We start from the raw sequence: 22,170 nt of genomic DNA, 5'->3' as shown, positions 1-22,170 counted from the left end.
GCCTTGGCTGGCCTGGCACCAGTGGGTGTCATAGCATGGTCGTTCCAGAGGGTTGTTCCACTGTTCGGCTGTTCGGCCGTTCGGTCGATTTGCATATTACTCTTTTATTATTATAGATAATTAAGACTGCACAGATACCATTTGCCAAGCGAAGTCCCAGTCTGTCCTATACTGGATACTCCCCAAATTCTACTTTAGAGAGAATGAGCCAATATAATTGTACATGAAAGATTTGTAGTTGTACAGTTTCCTCACCAGGAAATTTTCGGCTAAAATTTCCTTCTAAGTCCATACAGTTGCTTTTCTGAACTCATCCACCATGGGGTCATGATTAGATATTAAAATTCTTTTGCATGTAATCATAAGCTTTCCCTGGTAATAAGTCTGAGGCAAGCAGTGGATTGGACTGCAGCAATAATCCCTCCCGATATTATTCATAGTAAATCATGCCATCTACCAACATCACTGCAAACCACAGGGAAAGTTCTTCTCATCCTCACATGGGGCTCTTACAGATAATTTCCTAATGAATATTTTCTTTTTTTCCTGGCAGGTAAAATAGTAGGTTGGGGAAAGTCTTTCGGACTCATCCCTGAATCATTGAGCTGTCTTGCTTCCCCTTCCTCGACTGCTTTCTCGTCCACCTGGCTCAGAAGGAAGCTCCTGTGCTGGGAATGGAGTCTGGTTGGGGAGGTGAGGCAGAGGACGTACAGGCCCTGCATCCCAAGGCATCTAAACTGGTGCAGCGTGAACTTGTACAGACATTCACATCCGTTGTGTATTTCCAAGGCTTCTCGATCCCAGAACATTGCCCACTGGAGATGGGAAGGAAAGACCCAGCTAGACTTCCAACTAGTCATTTTGTGCTTATCATCACTCTTGCTAATGGAGAATTAATGAAAGTTGCTCAGGGGAAAGTAAGCACATTCTCCACTACCCTTGATAGAATCTAGGTTTGTGTAATAGTCAGGACATGCAGGGTTATGCTGCAGTAACAAGCAACCCCCAAATCTCAGTGACCTAAGCCAACAAAGGTATTTCTCTCTCATATTACACGGCTATCTAGGGTCAGCTGAGTCTTTGCTTAACATGGTTGTTCAGAGACCCCGACTGACAGAGCAAATTTCTTCTCAAACATTGTCAAGCGCTCTCAAGGGTTTCCACTGTCACCTAAATGCTCTGGCCTGGAAGCGATGTACATCTTATTGGCCATAACTGGTCCAACCACATTGGACCCATCCAACCACATGGGGTCAGCAGGTACAATCCCACCCCTCACCCGAGAGGCAGACCTGAGGTTCGTTCTGCCCATACTTTTCTCACTTTGGAATTCCGCCCTCTTCTTGATTATCAGCAGCAGAAAGTGGGTTGAGAAAGTGGCAGGTGTTGCAAGACACAATGATCATCAGAAAGTCTTAATTGAATGAGTGGCCCCACCCCAATGTTTGTCAAATCACAAACTACTGTTCAGCACACACCTGTCGTTGAGGGAGCTGCCGAAGAACAGTGACCCAGCAAATGTCAGGGAAGACGAAATGCCCGGTCAAACTCGGAGCTGAAGGGGCCTCGGAGGTCATCTAATCACCCTGTCATCACAGGGATGGGAAATTGGGGCTCACAAAGAGGATTTCCTAGGGTCACCGGGCAGGGGTCGGACTGGAACCCAGATATCCTGGCATCTAGGACTGAAAAAAAATTTTTCCCCATGGGTCACCACCTGCCATCTGTACACAGGCCCTGATCTGCAGGAGTAAAAGGAAGGAGAGGCTGGAGTGCCATGGAGGTGGCCCCAGCCCAGGTGCCTTTCTTCAGCAGACCCTGGACAGGCATTCTCCTCCTGAGGTCGCTTGACCAGGCCTTACTCACCCCTAAACCAACATCGTCAGTGGGCCCCTTAGGAGTTCCATTTCGTGTGGGTGCAAACCGCTGACCCAGATGCTTCTAGCTTCTTGCGACCTTCTGAGAAAACTGGAGCTGTGTGTCCAAGCAAGAGAGGTGTAGTTAGACTACATTCCTTCATCCACTCGTCCGTTCATTCACTCACTCAGCCCACGCTCGCTTCCCTGGAAGGGGCAGTGAGGATGGGAGATGGCACAGGTTGAGGTGAGGAAAACTAAAAAAATTCTGTCCATCTCAAACCCCGTTGTGTATGTTATGGCTTTGCCGTCTCTGATCTTGTAGATGAGATGGTGCGATGGGTCAGTTTAAACTCTGGGCCCCATTCCCCCTGCACAGACCTGCTTCCCCCAGTTACTCCTGGAGGAATTGAGCCAAAAACAGAAACTTAACAGGGACCGAATAATCCCCGAACTGGTCAGACAGGCTAGCATAACGGAGAGCTGACAGGGAGCATTGTTGTGGGGGCGGGGGCAGGGGTGTGTGTCTTTGAACTCAAGTTCAGAGTTCAGGCTGACAAGACAAAGCTATGGTTCTGGAGACTGACACGACACTCCACGAGGCTGGGGATCTCTGCTCTGCACCCTAACCTGGGCCCCACGTGCTCACCTACTCTCCCCTCCCCATCCCAGCCCACTCCTAAAGCCCCCTCCAATCACTCACTCACTCATTCACTTCCCACCTCTCCACGGAGCCCACTAATCTCACTCGCCCTCAGGGAATGCTCCTTGTAGGGGACTGTTTGGGACACATGCATTTCCTCTTCTGAGTCAAGATCTTCTTGGTCAAAGAGGATGGGCACTGGAGGGATTTTTCTCCCCTCTGTGTGGTTTAAGAAGACCCACTTCACAGGTCGCCCACAGAAAGTTCCCGGTCCCCAGGGAGGCCCAAGCACACAGCAGTCCTGGCCTCAGGAAGAAGATAAACGGCATCAAGAGAGACGTGCTGCAAGCTTTGCAAAAGCCTTAGAGCACCTCTAATTAAGCCCAGCCTGTAATTAGCTCCACTCCCCAAACCTGAGGCAAACCCGTCTCTTTGGGTAGACCAGAAGGAGAAGTGCTTTCAAGGTGAAGGTCTCCCAGACATGAAGCAATCAAAAACAAAAAAACCGCTTGAATAACATGTTATAAATAATAATCTTGCTATTTAAAGCGAAGGTGCAGGGAGAATCCGATGGAAGCATTGCTGACATTCCCATTAATGCCAAGAGAATTCATCATGATTGATGGCTCCAATAAGCAGCCGGGAATCAGAAGTGATTGATTAGGCCATCTCTATAAAATGTTGCCACAAACTGCCTCGGAGAGTGTACTTGGTCTCCCTGATGACAAATGCATGTTCAAATCATGTCGACGCGTTGCACTAGCACCCTTCTGTCCGGGTATGTACAAATCGATCTGCTGGTACCTGGCTGAGGTGTGACGTTGAGAATTTGGGGATGTGTCATCTGTGCTTATCTGTGTACAAGCATGTTGTCACCCTTTGCGCCGGCAGTAGCTCTGGTGGTTAAAGTTAGGGGCATGAAGCTGAGGTCACTGTTAGCATCTCCTGTGTCCTGAAGCCGGCCAACTGACCCGCATGACCACGGCATGCTACTGATCCTAAGGAGGACCTTGGGAGGGGTGTGGGGGTCAGAGCGGTGCAGGGACCAGGGGGGTGCAGGGATCTGAGAGGTGCCTGGCTGTCTCCCTCCCATCACAGCCTGGCTCCATGGAATTGCTCCCATGTTTCCACGCTTCCTCTGCCTCATTAGCTTCCCAGCCACTTGGCGTCCCCTGCACCTCACGCCCTATGCCACTGAAAAACGACCAACGTGGCTGGTGATCACACCCCCTGGACAGTGCCCACACCACAGGGCATGTGACTCTCTCCCTCTACTTTCTCCTCTACATCTGACTCCCACGACAGCACGTTCTCCTCAAGTTCAGGCTGCTGTGCTTCCAGCTGCCCTCATCCCCCCTTGGTGCTTGGTCTTGGTTCTCCTCGGGTCCCAGCACCACCTCTATGCTGAGTGGACATCTTCAGCCTCCCCTACACCCCACAGATGCCAGCGCTCAGCACGTCCTGTGCATAACTCAGGACCCTTCACAGGACCTGTGCTTCTCCCCATGTCCCTCGTCTCAGAGTGTCCACTGAGGGTATCTGGGGATCATCTCAGTGCCCCCAGCTCTGTCAACCACCCTTACCTATGCTGGTGTGAGCCCACACGTGGTAATCCTACCTTCCGCATCTCTCGACAAAAGATCTTCTCCTCTCGACCCTCCTCCATCAACATCTTAGGTCTGGCCCTCATCATTTATGACCAGACCACTGAAATTTTCTCCTAAGTGGTCCCTCTGCTCTCTAAACTATCTGCACTGTCGTCAGAGTGATTTGTGCAAAATGTGAATCAAACCACACTCCATCCTACCTCCTCTCTCCATGGCATCCCACTGCCCGTAAGACACTCCTTTGTAGAACTTAGAAAGCTTTCTGATTCTGCCCCCGCAGCGCCCCACATTCCAGCCAGATAAAACGACCCATGGTGGGGGGGAGGGAGGGGCAGCTTACCAGGCTGGCTCCCACCTCCATGCCTTCGCACACTCGGTTCCTTCTGCCCGGATGGTCTTTGATTTTTGACTGACAGGCTTTTATTTAGCCCTCCCTCCGGCTCTGTGCGAGCTCTCCTTCCTCAGTGAAGCCGCTGACGTTGGTCCCTGGAAGCAGAGCTGAGACAGGGCTTCTTGTCCAAGTGCTTAACTGGGGCGGCCTCCAGAGAAGGGTGTGAGGGATGCAGGGCTGGGGAGGGAACAAGCTGAGCAAGGACATGGACTCAGCTGGGGACAAATGCGGTCCTGGATCACGCCCTGCCCCCCCCAAAACCCCACCCCACCCCACCCCCACCCCCTGAGTTAGCCACTGGCCCAGAATCGAGGCAAAGGCCGAGCCCTCTGTAGCCTGTGCCTGTGGGGGTGGAGAATGGCGGTAACCTCCCAGGTGAGGCTGCTTCCTGGCGGAAGGCAGGTCTCCAGAGAAGGGGGCAGCTGCGAGGGGTTAGCAGGCGACCCTTGCAGCGGCTGGGGGCTGCTCGCACTGACCTGCGAGGGGCACTGGGGACAGCGCCAACAGCACCCACTGTGCCGATGGCTCTCAAACAGGAGCGGTTCTAAATTCTCCCCACAGCTTCTTAGCACCCAGACTGCGGGGGGGGCCCCCGCCCCTGAGATTCAGATTCATGGGCTGGGCTGACAATTTGCATTTCCAATAAGTTCCCGGTTGAGGTTGATGCTGATGTGATGGTCCAGACACCAGCCTTTGAGAGTCACGGCACCACACCTTCTCTCCCCTGCCCCCCACCCCAGCGCAGGCAGAAATGACCATGTCCTCCATCAGTGCCCCCAGCCGCTGGCAGACTGCATCGTATGGAACCCTGGCCATGGGTTGCTATTGCTGGTCTGTGCCCTTACTGGCAGAGAACTATCTGAGAGCCAGTGTGGATCGTGTTGACCTTGTTCATCTTTGCATCTACATATCCCAGCTCAGGGCCCAGCATGTGGCAGGCGTCCGTAAATGAATCGCAAGTGAATAAATGAATGCCTGCAACAACAACGCAAACCCATTTTCTACTGCTCTGGGCGTCCGGAGCAGGACAAGCTGCGTGTTCAGTGCTGCCTCGCTCCGGGAATGGCTGCAGAAGTCACCAGCGGAGGGAAGGAAGCGCTGACTGTTTTGAGAAAACCGGGCCAATGGATCTTCTCACTGTGCAGAGGGGAAGCCAGGCCGGGAGTGTGAGAACAGCTGACGGTTCTGTGTTATAACGTTAGAGCCGGCCTTCACTCAGGGGAGCAACTTGGAAAAGATCAGGCTATTGAGTGGGAAGAGGGAAGAGGGAAGGCTGTTAGCTGTCTGGACTCCAAGGGCAGAGGGCCGTGGTCAGGGTCCTATGGGGAGGAGAGAAGTGGGGGGGCATCTTCCAACATGGGCCACACGCTGACCCACTCTGAGCAACAGCAGGTTGGGGGCCAAGGAGAGCAAGCCAGCCATGAGCTAGGGTCCCGGGCAGCCAGGAGCCTTGCGACTCACTCAGATTTTAGGTTGCTCTCTTTCCCACAGTACAGTTCCCAAGTCTTCAGAGAAATTGCCAAGCAAGAGACATCCCGGTTCTAGCTGGGCCTTGCAGAACCATGAGGGTGGACAAACAGAAGGCAGCCTGCACGGGCGATAATGAGATGATAGGAGGTGACCTGAGGGGAAGGAGCAGCTGCCCAGGCAGGGAGCTGACTGGAAGGGTGGCCAACCAGCCCTGCCTGTCCAGGATGGAGGGGCCTCCCAGGGCGTGGGACTCTCGGTGCTGACAAGGGGAGAGTTCCAGACTCACCAGGATGACTTGGTTGCCCTAGAAGACAGGTGATCAGAGAAAACTACTACCATCTGTGAAAGCATTCCTCCAAGATCCCCCTAATAGGTCAGATGGGAGAGCAGTTAAAAGCCGGCCTTTCTTCCATCTCTCAGGAGGGGGACGAGGGTAGTGGTTGGTGGAGGGTCTCACCACCCTCACCTCTGAGTGTGAAAGGGCCAGCTCTCAAGGGTGCCCCTAAAGGCTACATACCTGGGGGACATTCACGGTACACTAGTGACCTGAAGGTATTGTGGAAATTTATAGCATGGCTAATGGTTTCACACCAGCCTTCATCAGAGGAGAACAGGCAGCAAATGTGACAGAGTGGACCAAGCAGGGGACCAGGAGTCAGACAGCCCAGCCCTTCCACTAACCAGCGGTTTGACCACGGAGATGTGAATGACACTCGCTGGGCCCCAGTTCCTCCTGTAAAAGGTAAGGTTTGCACTAGATCCAGTGTCCTTTTATGCACCTTGGGTCCCTTTAGCAGTTTGATGAGGCTCATGGACCCCTTCTCAGAATAATGTTTTGAAGTACATGAGAAAGATTGAAATAACAAGGGAGGTCGATTATATCGTCACATAATTATCAACACGTTGAAAAAAAACAACTCTGTTATATAGTAACATGTGCCATGCCAGCACAGCCAAGGGTGAACCTGAGAAGGGCGGTGAAGGATTGAAGAAAAGACAGACGAGAGAATACAGCTGGGGCTCGGTGGATTTCCCGTGCCTGGGTGAGGACACAAAAGACCCAGCCTGCAAGCCAATGCTTTATTTTATAGTCTGATTATAACAAGGGTAGATTAACATGTATACAAATGTTCTTGTTTTGGCAACACTTGCTGCACCTCCCACAGCCCATTAGCTACTTGGGAAGGAATTAGGGAGGGCTACAAGGTCAGGCTTAATTATGCTAGGAGAGCTCTGCCCTCCAGGCTGGGACTTGTTTGTGGCCCTGCCACAGGTCAGCCCGAGGCTGGACCCTAAAGCCGCTCCCTACAGTAACATCCGTGCTTCTTAATAAATGCAATAAAGAACGAGACCCTGCAGTGGGTCTAACACCGTCATTTTAAAGTCGTGATGAGCATGGACATGTCAGGATGTCTCTGACAACTTTTATGTAAAAGGATTTGTGAGTTTTAGTGGAGACAATGTCACAGGTGCTGCTAATACCCTGTGGTTTATTGCCCACACTTGTCATGTAGAAAGGAAACGCTGCATTTCAGTCAAAGGTTAGTGCAAAAAAAATGTACCTTTTCCCTTTCCATTTCCCCTGTTTTATCCCCAGACCCTGTGGTGGACTAAATCATGTCCCCTCAAATTCATATGTTCAAGCCCTAAACCCCAGTACCTCAAAGAGTGACTGTCTTTGGAAACGGTCTTTAAAGAGGTGATTAAGTTCAGATGAGGTCATCGGATGGACCCTAATCCAGTCTGACTGTGTCCTTATAGGAAGAGGTCAGGGCACAGACACGCACAGAGAAGCAGGGAGAAGGCGGCCATCTGCATGCCAAGGAGAGGAACCTCAGGAAAGGCCAGCCCTGCTGACACCTTGATTTTAGGCCTCCAGCCTCCAGGACAGGGAGAAAGCACGTTTGCGTTGTGTGAGCCGCCCACGCTGTGGTGCTCTGTGATGGCAGCCGAACTGACTCATACAAACCTCCGGTCCACAGACCCCAGGCGAAGCACTCCAGGTGCTTTCGACCCGGCCCACGCTGACACCGCGCTGGGAAGCAAGGGCTCTGAGAATCAGATCGACGGCGTATTCTTTGAGCCCCTGCAAAACAAGCCCAGATGGAGAGGAGGCCGCTCACTGAGCTCCAGGCCCCTCACGGCCTGTGACGCTGAGAGGTCTCACCTCTGAGTGTGCGGCGGGCCAGCTCTCAGGATGGCCCTGTGACCTCACAGTGGCTCTGAAGAAGTCTTCGGTCTGGAGGGCTTTCTGACTTTGATCCCGAGGCTCCCTGGATGGTGCCTCCAAACAAAAGAACGTGGTTTGAGAGCATCTCCTGTCGATTCCTGGTGAGAGGCTGAGGATGATTTCCCCAAATGCTCACCGCTGGGCCTGCCCTGGGGGGGAGGGGTACCACCGCTCAGCAGGGGACATTTGCCAGGTGGGTGGTGAGGACAGGTGGGAGCTTCCTGAAGTTCCAGAGGAGCCGGGGAGTGGCTACAGGAGGAGGGGGCAGAGGAAGCAGAGGAAGGGACGACAGAGGAGAAGGGGGTCATGAGAACAGAAGGAAGAGAGAAAAGGAAAGAAGAGGAGGAGAGGAAGGGAGAAGTGAAAGGCAGAAGAAAGAGAAAGGAAGAGAAGGAAGGAAAGGAGAGTGGGCAGGGAACAGGTAACTCTCCACCCTCGGGCAAGGCTGCCCTGGGCTCCTGGCCTCCCCAGGGACTGCCAGTGACACAAGGACGATGAGGACTGGGAGGAGGATGGAGAGAGGACCCCTCCACCTCACACCAAGCACTCGATTCCTAATGATTGCAGCCCCGGCTCATGGGTCAGCTGTTGCATCAGCAAGCTGTGACCGAGCCCCAACTCCTCATTCTGGGGGTGCAGGACAGGGAGGGGCTGCCTCTCAGCCTAATCTGTGTCTGTTTCCGAGGGGGGCTGCCTCCATTCCAGCAGGGAGGCTGGCTGACCCCACGGTTGGCCCACGGCTTCTCCACCCCAGAACCCCAGCCCTCTGCCTTCTCATGAAAAATCATTGGCATGGTTTATTTTCCTGATGCTGGTTTGTTTTTCAGTCCTGTCGGCCCAGATAGGATGCTTAATGCTTCCCCCGGGGAGCAGGGTGAAGCTGTTGCAATCTCGGAGGTAAATACCTAATTAGGATGCTTCTGAACAAAGTATTATTTACTTGGCATAATGGATCTCGGGTCAGTGTGTAACCAGGAAGGTTATTATTTTCTCAAGAGAGGGAGATGGTTCCGGCAGGTCCTGTACTTAAATATGTCATTAGGTGCTGCTTAGAGCATCCGGGGCACCCACAGCTCACCCTTCCTTTCTTTTGAAGAGACATGCCTATTGCAGCATGCACACCGCTGGGCCACTGGGACGAGGAGAGACAAGTTCTCATTCTAACTCCGTAGCTGAGGGAGGCGAAGCCAGACTCGGGGTTACCATCCAACTAAACCGTAGCAATTAATGATCGAGAGCCACATAGGCCCATCAAGTCAACCAAGAATCTGGTTTATACCAGCACAGTGCTCCGTGCTTTCATTTAATCCTCAGGACTGCCCTCCCAGGGGAGAGCATTATTCTTATTGGATGAATTATGCATTGGGCTCCGCGAAGGGACATGTCCAAAGTCACAAAATGAACCAATATGAACAAATATTTAAAAATCCACAAAATGATGGTGGATTACCGTGAAGAGAGCTTCCGGCCACAGCCTCCCTCTGAGAAGTGATGCTTAGGGAAACCCCAACGCAGGAAGAGACAGAAACAAAACCACTGGAGGCATCTGAAGCCTCTGGAACCCAGCTGTGGCAAACACTAACACAAGCCCTGAAAAGACTGATGTTCACTCTGAAGGTCCCGTTACCTCCGTTCCTATTACCCAGCACACGCCGGCCTTCCCACAAGAAGTCACAAGGCATGGCACAGGGCAGGAGACAGCAGAGTGAGGAGACGAAGCCATTATCAAAGCCAGACTCAGCTATGACGCACGTGCCGGACACCAGACAGAGCATGAACGTAAATGTGACCGGAACACTGACGGCTGTAATGGGAAAACATATAAGAACGGAGGGGTAATGTAAGCAGAGAGATGAAAACTCTAAGACAGAATGGAAAGGAAATGCTAGAGACCAAAAACATGTCATGTGGGGAAGCACAGGACTTGGTTGGAATGTCTGTAAGGAGGAATCTCTGAAAGGTCAGGGGCCTCTGGGGGGGCCTTGCCAAAGGCAGCAGCTTGACTTTTCCAAACACGTCCGATCCCCTGGGGTATTTTGCTAGAATCTCAATGTTTAGTCTTTAAAGACCCGACCTTGTAGAAGCGTGTGCGTTCTCAAGGATGCTGACCCTGCTGATTGTTAATCTAGAGGTTAATTTCAGTTCAAGCTGTTGTGACAATAAAAACCTAAGGAAGCAGGCGAACAGGGCTACTTGGTGGCCATAGCCAAGTAGCGCCTTAGCTTCTCTTTCACAGAAACGTGTGTCAAAGCAACCTGTTCACCCATCGAAGGTCAGCCCTGGCAAAGTGGTGCCCCTGTGTGAGGATGTTGGGAGCCATTAAAAATCACATATACATCTCCAGTTTACAGCATAATAGGTTTATGGCTCCTCCAAGCCAACTCCCGGTTTGGCCTGGAGTTAAAAGATAACATACCCTCACCCTAAGCACAAAGCTGCTACATCTCCGCTGATAAGCGCATAGCTGCGACATTCCAGAGCCTGTTACATCCTTAATGATAGGTTACCGCCCATGGACCCCCTTGCCCACCCCTCTCCTCTAGAACAACATAAATACTACCCGTAAAAATAAAATTGAGGCTTGATCAGAACTTTGTCTTGCCTCCATTTCTTCGCATCTCCTATCCTCTCATTCCTTTGCAGGATTTGGTGTGGAGTACCCACGATGCGTGCCCTGCAGGTCGGGGCATGAGGAGGAACCAGGGATGCAACGAAATGCGATGGAACCCTCGAAAACTAAGTAAGACCAATGAAAGGAACTGCACAGTGAATCATTGGAGCCCACTTGGGATTTCCAAGTTCGAGGGAATTGTTTCTCAACTAAGGAATTCACTGTCTCTGTTATGCTTCTTAAGAATGTGAGTACGTTCCATTAGAAAAATAAGCCTATTTCTAAAAGTAAGGGGGGAAAAAAGGTTTTTCCTGTATTCGCCTAGGAAGCAAAGGTTTTATATATATTATTAAAATAATTATATTATGTTAATTAGAAAGTGGATTACTTTAAATGAATAGATTTTATACTGTTTAATAATAATAATATACAATAATATAATATATTTGACTACCTTCCCTGAGTTTAAATTTTAAGATTTGCTCTCTCTCCTCATGAAGAAAAATTTTATACTTAAGGTATATGGGAAGCTCTGTCAAATAAGGAAATAATCATTATGTTCTATTTATATATGCATATTAAATAGATTCTAAGATGCTTTCATTTTATAACTAATTGTTATAAGTTATCATATGGTGGAATACTGTGTTTTACAGAAAGGACAAGATTCCATGTCATTTATATTACTCTATAGAGTATCTGGATTTATAGAAATACTGGCAAGAAAAAATCCTATAATTAAAGCAAATTTAATTATAGGATTGAATGAACTAAAAATAATTATAGTTTTGTTAATTATTATTCTCATGGCAAAATGTTTGTTTGCATGAATCCAATAAGAATCTAATTTCTTCATAACAGGATAGAAGTCAGTTTCCAATTGCAGTTTTATTAACCAAAACTTCACTGGGATATCATGTCTGAAAGAGAGACATGCCAGGCTGTGGATGTCACCGGAAAGCTCTAGGAATGAAGAGTGACTTTGAAGCCGATAAGCCCCTTGGATAAACAGCCTGGTACCTCGCTTGGTCATGTGGTTCATGGCAGTCTTTTTAGGTAAGGAATGAAGTTTGCTTTCCTGAGAGATGACATGAAAGAAACCTCAAGACACCTGTAAGGACCTCAACTTGAGGAATGCACCCCCATTCTATGGGTATTGCAGGCGAAGCCTGATAGCAACTGTATAACTTGATTTCTTTGCACTAGAAGTAAACTTTCTATCTAACAGAGCACCTAAATTAATCTAAAATATTATTTTAAATCTTAGAACACATATACTTACATGTGAATAGGGGGTTACATTTTTCTTAAAGTTTTCTTTTCAAGGCCTGTACGAAGTAATTAGGGAGGTGACTCAGCTGTGAATCCAGCAAGCAGAACCAATAAGCACCATCAGACCAACCTACCAGACCGACCCACCAGGAGTCAACATCATCTCCTCAGCCTGACAATAGCTGATGTAGCTGATATCTACAGACCCCAGGCCTGTGCTTAGCTACATCCCTCGCCCTAGCCCCTTCCCTTTTATAATCCTGTCCCCTACACCTTGTTAAAAGGCAAGATTTAATGCTTATAAATACCCTGTCTTCTTAATTAGACTAACCACTGCTGTCACTGTAATTCTCTTTGTTTTTCTTATAGTCTACAAAATCAGAACTTGAGCAGTAAACGCGCTCCGTGGACCCCGCCATTCCAAAGCAGAAAGTTTGCCGCCTCTCTCTGTCTTCTGCAGCCAGCAAAACAAAAAGGGGGAGATGTGGGGGAGCAGGGGACTTGGTTGGAATGTCTGTAAGGAGGATTCTCCCAAAGGTCGGGGGGACTTTGGGGGGACCTTGCCAAAGGTGGCAGCTCCTACCTTGACTTTTCCAAACAGTCTGACCCCCACTCCCCCGTTGTTTTACCAGAATCTTTATGTTTAGTCTTCAGAATGTCCTTGCTTAAAGGACGCATATACTTTCTCAAGGATGCTTACCCTGCTGATTGTATCTAGAGGTTAATTTTAGTTCAAGCTGTTGTGACAATAAAAATCTAAGGAGGCCCTAACCATTTTGGCTCAGTGGATAGAGCATTGGCCTGCGGACTGAAAGGTCCCAGGTTCGATTCTGGTCAAGGGCATGTACCTTGGTTGCGGGCACATCCCCAGTAGGGGGTGTGCAGGAGGCAGCTGGTCGATGTTTCTCTCTCATCGATGTTTCTAACTCTCTATCCCTCTTCCTTCCTCTCTGTAAAAAATCAATAAAATATATTTTAAAAAAAAAACTAAGGAGGCAGGAGAACAGGGCTACTTGGTGGTGATAGCCACATAGTCCCTTAGCCTCTCTCTCACAGAAACGTGTGTCAGAGCAACCTGTTCATCCGTCGCCCAGGGTCTGCCGGTCAGCCCCAGCAATGTAATAGAAGTGGAAGATGCCTTTGATGCGCTCACCAGGAGACGAAGCATGGTCAAGGAAAGAACCTGTGAGCTTGGAGACAGGTTGGTAGAAATTTCCCAAACTGAAGTGCAAGGAGAAAAAAGCATGACACACAGAACCAAACATCTAAGAACTATGGAACAACATCAAAAGGTGTAGCCTATGCATGCATAGAATACCAGAAGGACGAGAAAGAGAAAATGGAGCACAAGAAGCATTTGAATTAATAATGGCCAGGAACTTCCCAAATCAAAGATCTGAGGAGCTCAGAGAACATCAAGTAGAATAAATACCAAAACAAACAATAGGCGTTACAGGGGACTTCTCACCATACACAGTGCAAACAACAAGAGAATGGAGTGGAATGTCTGAAATGTGGAAAGAAAAAACCCACCAACCTAGAGGACTATAGCCTGTGAAGTTATTCTTCAAAAGTGAAAGAGATAGAAGACATTTTTCAAACAAACAAACACAGAGGGGATCCGTCACCAGCAGCCCTGCCCTGCAAAAAAATAATAAAAGGAGTTCTGCAGGCAGAAATAAAAGTACATAGGTCAGAACCTTACTTCCATAAAGAAAGGAATAAAGGCAGAGAAGGAATAAATAAAGGTGAAATAAAATATTTTATTTTTCTTATTCTAAACTGATCTAAATATAACTTTGTTTAAAGCAACATGAGTAACCATGAATCATATGATTATAACATATGGATAAATGAAATGAATGATAGCGTTGTCACAAGGGATAAAAGGGAAAAATACTAGACCACATGGAGTGTTATTTACATAGTGTTATTTAAAAATGGACTTACATTAATTAAAAGTGTATTTTTTTGAACTCTAGGACCACCACGGAAACAAACTTAGACTTATAATTGATAGGCTAAGAGGAGAGATAGAATAATTTAAAATGCTCAATTAAAAGGAGGGGCAGGAAGGAGAAGACAAAATCACAGAGTGAAGCATGAGAAGGTCAGCGCGCCGATGCTGTCTGACCACGGAGGAGGCCACGTGAGAAAGGATGCAAGAGTCCCGGAGAAGCAGAGTGGCCCCGGTGACAGGCAGCACAGGAAGCAGGGACCTCGGTCCTACAACCACAGCAAATGCATTCTGCCAAGAGCTGTAGTGAGCGTGGAAGAGGAACCTGAGGATGAGATGAAAACACAACCGGCCGACCTGGATTTCGGGTTCCTGAGACACTGAGCAGAGAACCAGCCAGTGCCTTCCAGACTTCCGATCTACAAACGTGTGAGATAACAAACGTGTGTTGTTTCAAACCACTCTTTTTGTAAAACAAACAAAAACCAAATCAAAACCCGGGGCTGGCATGTAAGAAGCTTGGCAGTCACCACTCCATCCCATCAAGTAAAAAGCTGAACAAACTGAAAAATTAACAGCTCTCTTTACAGACAGGAAAGCAGTGAGGTCACAGGGCAGACCACTGCCCCGCAAACTGGAGACACCAACAGACAAATACAGGGACTCACGGCTTATCAGGGCAAAACCCCACAAGCAGCAACCTCAGAGGGAGCCAGGGCTGGGGTGGGGAATCCTACACTGTAATCAGCAAACTGCTGAAGGCTCAGTGTGGGCAAGTCTGGAAGTGAAAAACCCCAGGGCAACCCGGTCATAGGGAGTCGTCGTCCCCCCCCCCCCCAACCAACTTCCGTGTCGCTTTAGCCTTCCACACGGGAGAAGGGAAGTACTCAGCTCCAGCCCCCTCCTATCCCCCCTGAGGGGGAGGAAAGAACACCTGGAAGCATGTGTGAAGTTCACAATCCCCAGGTACAGGCCCAGTAAGAGAAGAGCCCTAATCCTAGGACTGAAGAGAGCTTTCATGCCCCCTCCACTCACCTTGGCACCGCATCACTAAAGTCCTACTGCGGCATCACCCACTATATTGTCTCCAGCTGTTAAGGAACAATGACAAGACGTGCTAAAAACACAGTGTGAAGAGACAGAGCCAACATCAAAACCAGATTCAGATAAGGCAGTGATGTCGGAATTATCAGACCAGGAATTTAAAACAATTATCAATATGCTAAGGTCGCTAATTGGTACGTAAACAGCATGAAAGAACAGATGGGCAATGTAAGCAGGGAGGTAGAAATTCTAAGAAAGAATCAAAAGTAATGCCAGAAATAAAAGGCACTGTAATGGAAATGAAGAATGCCTTTGATGGTCTTTTTTTAAAAAATATATTTTTATTGATTTCAGAGAGGAATGGAGAGGGAGAGAGAGATAGAAACATCAATGATGAGAGAAAACCATTGATCGGCTGCCTCCTGCACGCCCCCTACTGGGGATCGAGCCCGAAACCTGGGAATGTGCCCTGACCCGGAATTAAACCATGGCCTACTGGTTCACAGGTCGACACTCAGCCACTGAGCCATGGTGGCTGGGTAGGAATGCCTTTGATGATCTTATTAACTAGACACAGTTGAGGAAAGAATCCCTGAGCTTGAGGATATAGAAATAGATATCTCCAACACTAAAAAGTAAAGCAACAAAAACTGAAAAAAACAACAACAACAACTACAAGAGAATATCCATGACTGTGAGACAACTACAAAAGGTTATAATGGGAAACCAGAAGGAGAGGAAAGAGGGGAGAAAACAGAAGGAATATTTGAAACCATAATGACTGAGGATTTTGTGAAATTAATATCAGAAACCAAACCACAGATCCAGGAAGCTCAGAGAACACCAAGCAAGATAATTGGGAAAACAAAAACAAAAAACATACCTAAACCTAGGCATATCGTTTTTAAACTATAGAAAATAAAAGGTAAAGAAAAAAAAACCCTGAAAAAAGCCAAAGGATAAAAAATTTACTGCAAAGGAACAAAGATAATAATTAGCAGCTTCTCAGAAACCACACGGCAGGAGAGAGTGGAGTGAAACACTAAGTGTTGAGAGAAAAAACCACAACCCGGAGTTCTGCTCTTCAGAATTAAAGTGAAATAAAGACTTTGACAAACAAAATTTGAGAAAATTTGTTACCAGTAGAATTGCCTTGCAAGAAATGTTAAAAGAAGTTCTTTAGAGAGAAGAAAAATGATATAGGTCAGAAACACGAGTCTATGCAAAAAAAGGAAGCACATTGGAGAAGAAATAATTGAAGGAAAAAACTTATTTTTCTTATTCTTAATTGATCTAATAGATCACAATTTGTTTAAAAAAATAGCAATAATGTATCCTATTATGTATGCTTACATATATATATACAAATATATACTTATTTATATGTACTTATGTATAAGTGACATGAATAACAGCAATGATACAGGGACAAGAGGGGGCATTAGGATTATTTTGTTATTATAATATACTCGCACTATCTGTGAAGCACTACTATTTGACAGTGGATTTGAATTAGTTCTGAATGTTGATTACATACAAACTCCAGGGCAATCAACTAAAATAAACTTTCTAAAAAGGACAACTGAGCCCTGGCCACATAGCTCAGTGGGTTAGAGTGTCGCCCCTATACACCAGTGATGGCGAACCTTTTGAGCTCGGCGTGTCAGCATTTTGAAAAACCCTAACTTAACTCTGGTGCCGTGTCACATATAGAAAATTTTTGATATTTGCAACCATAGTAAAACAAAGACTTATATTTCAGATATCTATTTTATATACTTAAATGCCATTTAACAAAGAAAAATCAACCAAAAAAATGAGTTCGAGTGTCACCTCTGACACGCGTGTCATAGGTTCGCCATCACTGCTATACACCATGGTTACAGTTTGATCCCGGTCAGGGCACATGTAAGAATCAACCAATGAATTCATAAGTAAGTGAAATAACAAATTGACGTTTCTCTCTCTCTCCCTTCCTCCCTTCCGCTCTCTCTAAAAATCAATGGGAAAAATATCCTCTGGTGAGGATTAACAACAACAAAAAATAAACAATCAAATCAATACATTTAAAAAATTTTTAAGTACAGCTGATATGCCAACAAAGGAGAGAAGATAATCATATAAAATGTTCAATTAAAATAACAAAAACCAGAAAGAGTGGAAGGCAAAAAATATGAACAAAGAACAAGGACAGTAACAAATATAGTAGATATAATTCCAACTATATCCGTCATCACTTTGAACATCGATGGTCTAAATACTCCCATTAAAAGACAGAGATGGTCAGAGTGGATCAAAAAACAAAACCCAACTATACACTGCCTACAAGAAACCCACTTTAAATGTCAACAAAAGGCCACTGCCACCAACCCAATGCCAACATGAGTCCCCAGTCTGGGCTACAGTAGAGACTTTATTCAGGTGAACAGTTTGCAAACCGGGGAAGGGCAGCCTCCAGTGGAAACCAAAGGTCTCCTCAGCCAAGACAAAGGAGAGGCTGGCTTATATAGAGAGAGTGCCTGTCCTGCTCCTTGATTGGTCCCTTTTTATGCAAATAAAGAATCCAGATTTACACAGTTTGATTGATCCACACAGAACGGTTCTGATTGGTCAGAATCTTACATCCTCATTGGTCGTATGAATACACTAGTTGGTAGGTAAAGATGAAGATATAGTTGTGTAGCTCTAATTGATGGACAAGCCTATCCTATTGGTCAAAATACAATTCCAGGAACTCCTTTATAAGGTTCATCTCACAAGGTAGGAACGAAGTGCATGAGAGCTCCTCTTTCCCCACCCCTCCCCCGGCACCACCACCACCAAACAACAGCTACTAGACCAGTGGTTCTCAACCTTCCTAATGCCTCGACCCTTTAATACAGTTCCTCATGTTGTGGTGACCCCCAATTTCATTGTTACAAATTGAACATAATTAAAGCATAGTGATTAATCACAAAAACAATATGTAATTATATATGTGTTTTCCGATGGTCTTAGGCGACCCCCTGTGAAAGGGTCTTTCGACCTCCAAAGGGGTCGTGACCCACAGGTTGAGAACCGCTGTACTAGACTAATTATAAATTTGGGCTCAGTTAACCACAAGGAGTTCTTTTTGACAGGCATTTTCCTTCTCAGGGTCAACAAATAGAAAGACACGTGTAGATTAAAAGTAAGTGGATAGAGAAAGATCTACATGACTCACACAAATCAAAATAAGGCAGGAGTAGCCATATTAATTTCAGATGGAACAGACTTCAGAGCAAAACAAGTGACCAGGGTTAAAGAAGGCCCTCACATAACAATAAAGGGACTGATTTCTAACAGTCGGACACGCTGTGGTGGGTAATGCTGTGATGATCCTTCATGTGAATGTGCCTAACAACAGAGGGTCGAAAGGCGAAGGGGAATGCAGTCAGTTATGCTGTGATACGTTTGCACAGTGACCGGTGATGGCTAGACATTGTGTGGCGTCACATGAGGAGGTGAGGCGTTAGGTCAGCCCAGGGGACCATCGCGGGAGATTGGAAAGGGAGAAGCACAGGCATTTCTCCTCCTTCCTCCTCACTCAGGTGGCATCCTGGCAAGGGCTGAGTCCTCTACGGTACCAGTCCCAGCCCTGTGACCTGACCCCTGGGCTGCGGTGCCTCCTCCGGGGGGCCCTCCAGCTCCGGTGGACTTGTGCTGATCCCTGCATTGCCTCACCTTCCCCCAATGGCTTCCTAGCTCTGCCATGTGTGCAACTGATTCCCTGCATTGAAGTCGCTCTGTTTAAGTCCTTCAGGCGCTTCTGTTTCCTCATCAGACCCGGTACTAACTCTAGGCTACACGAGAAAACAGAGCTGCAAGGATAAGGACGTTGCCCTGGGGTGGAACAGCTAGCAAGTAGCGATGCTGCATTTGAACCCAGCTCTGCCCAACTCTGAGGCCACGTTTCATGCACACACTTCCTCCCATTACCCTTGAACATCCCTCTCCCACTAGGGACACTGGCCTCCCTGGATGGCAGACCCCAGGCAACTTGGCATCGTTGCTGGGCTCCCTGTTAAGGTCAGCGGTGTGGCCGCAGTCCTGAAGCTCTGTTCCTAATATTGAAAAGTGTCTTCCCCGCTCCTTGCCCAGACATGGTGAGAACAGACTGTTCCAGGGAGACTTTAAAAGCTGCCTTTGGCCCCGCCACTGTGTGGCTCAGTAGTTGAGCGTCAGACTATGAACCAGGGGTCACTGTTAGATTCCCAGTCAGAGCACATGCCCGGGGCAGCCGACGGTTTCTGTCTCTCTCTCCCTCTCCCCTCCTCTCTGAAATCAATAAAAATGTGTTTTAAAATAAATAAAAGCTGCCTTTGCTGGGCTCACTTCATCGTCCTCTCAAAGGATGTCTATCCCGAGAACCCATAATCCTCTCGCTGCCAAGTAGGACAGTTCTTTTTTTCCAAAGTGTTTCCCGCCCCTGCCCCCACCCCCGGAGGGACTAGATGTTTTCTCTTTGAGGATGCGTTAAAGGGCCTAGAGCTTTGATGCTCACAGTGCGGCCTGCTGTCCGGCCGCATCACATGGGAGCCCGTGGGCAGCGCGGCACCTCCTGAATCAGGATGTGTATTGTAACAAGATCAAAATCCCCAGATGACTCCTGCGTGTGTTAAAGCCGGACACGCGCTGCCCTAGATGCGTCAATAGATATTTACTGGGTGCCCGTGATGCGTAATTTCATCACAGCAACACGTACCTCGTGGGAATGCAGTAAGAATGAAATGAATTCATACATTAGAACAGCGCCCAGCACATAATACATGCTGGAGGTTTTGGAATAATAATCACCATTAAGGTAACTATTTGCTGGATTTCAAGCCAAGCACTAGGGGGCCCAGAAATCAATCGATGACTAAGACAGAGCCCGCCCCAGGAGCTCTTGGGCTGTGGAGAGATGTGCATGCACACGAGTCACTCTGACCGGAGACAGCCGGTGCTCTTGCTGTGACACACCAGCTACAGGACCTGCGATTTATAAACAGAAGTCACATATTATACCACTCAAGCATAGAGCAGCTTCCTAACGTAGGTAATATGACCATTATTATCCCACTAGCGGCCTGGTGCACAAAATCCGTGCAAGAGTAGGCCTTCCTTCCCCCGGCTGCCGGCACCGGCTTCCCTCTGGCACCCGGGACCTGGGCTTCTCTCGCAGCCCTGGCTTCGTCCAGAAGGTCGTCCGGTCTAATTAGCATATTACACTTTTATTATTATAGATTATTGAACTCAGAGGGGCAATGACCAAGGTCACAAGGAGACTTGAATCCGAATCTTTTAACTCCAAATCCAATGCTTTTCTGTCCACTGCCCACCCGATGGCCTCTCCCAAAGGGGAGGTACCAGGTGCCAGAGCATCTCGAAAAGCTGAAGGTGGAAAGAAAACCACAACCAGGGACCAGCATCTTAGGTGACACTGGAGTGGCCTCTTGTTTTGTATCATCCTTAGAGGGGCCGGTGGTCAGCGTGGGAACTGCAGTCGCCCCTGCTCAGAGCTTATGACAGGTGGAAATGTGGCCCACGGGTGAGGACTATTCTGGTGGGTTTTGGGGTGTTCTTTTTTTTTTGGCAAATCCAGAAATGCACTCCACTGTTCCACTAGTTTGACCTTCTAGATCAGTGATGGCGAACCTATGACACGCGTGTCAGAGGTGACACGTGAACTCATTTTTTTGGTTGATTTTTCTTTGTTAAATGGCATTTAAATATATAAAATAGATATCTAAAATATAAGTCTTTGTTTTACTAGGGTTGCAAATATCAAAAAATTTCTATATGTGACACGGCACCAGAGTTAAGTTAGGGTTTTTCAAAATGCTGACATGCCGAGCTCAAAAGGTTCGCCATCATTGTTCTAGATGCTCTCCTCTGAGGGGGCTGTGTCCACTGGACACTCCTTCCCGCAGTCAATCCGGATCAGCACCTGGAGTCTTCAAAGCAGGCTCTCCCAGCAGTGGGTGAATAGCATTGGTTCTCAAAGTGTGGGCTCTGGACCAGCTGCTATGCAAAGATGGGGAACATCCAGTCCACGGGCTGTAGAAGGCTCACAAAATCATTTGGTCTGGCCCTGCCAAGGCATTAGGGGTGAGTTAATGAAATGTTTGACCAAATACAGCAGGCTAATTTTTAAGATGATAATTTAGTATGGCCCCTAAATCTATATATATAAAACCCTAATATGCAAGTAGACTGAACGGCAAAACAACCGAACAACTGGTCGCTATGATGTGCGCTGACCACCAGGGGGTGCATGCAGAACATGGTGGGCATCGGCAGCAAGTGGCAGAGCACAGAACATGGAGGGCATCAGCCGCAGCGGGGTGGTGGAGCAGGTGAGAGGGGACACCAGACCAAGGCAGGGCACCCTTAGCTGTCATTAGGGTGAGCCTCTGGTGGTTACTGAAAATTCTTTGCTCCTGTGCGCTGCGGTCCCATTGGGCGCTCGCACCTGCTGCCGGTGCTGGCCCCACTCACACCTGGAGCCGCCGCTTGCACCCGCTGCCAGAGCCCACCTGGCAACAGTCCTGATCACTCAGCACCATCAGCAGGTGCAAGCAGGGCCGGTGCCATCAGCAAATGGTAGCGGTGGCAGCGGAAGCGGGGCTGCCAGCAGACAGGGGACCAGAGGTCGTGGCAGAAGGGGCCGGGCGGGGGGCGGAGGATGGACCGAGACCTGCCCCTGTGCCCACAGCAGCCTCGCAGCCCACAGTTCCTTTCAAGGTGCACGAATTTGTGCACTGGGCCCCTAGTGATGTTATAAATATCCAAATGGCCCTTGGCAGAAAAGAGGTTCCCTACCCTTGACATATAGCATCACTGAGGAAATGGTTAAAAACAAAATTCTTCCAGCCCGCCCCAGTCCCACTGAGGCAGAGTCTGTGGGGGCGAGGCCTTCGCATTAAGTGTTGTAATAAGCCCTGCAGGTGACTGTGAGTTTGAGGACCACAGGGAGTACTGGCCAATAGAGCCTGCTGTTGTGGGAGATGGTCTGACTCCGCGCTGTCCAGCAGAGAAGCAGCTCACCACAGGCGGCTGCCGAGCACCTGAAACATGGCTGGTGCAGCT

Source organism: Myotis lucifugus, unplaced genomic scaffold (genome assembly GCF_000147115.1).
Source record: "Myotis lucifugus unplaced genomic scaffold, Myoluc2.0 scaffold_463, whole genome shotgun sequence".
Classification (NCBI taxonomy): Eukaryota; Metazoa; Chordata; class Mammalia; order Chiroptera; family Vespertilionidae; genus Myotis; species Myotis lucifugus.
This window is presented reverse-complemented; position numbering follows the sequence as displayed.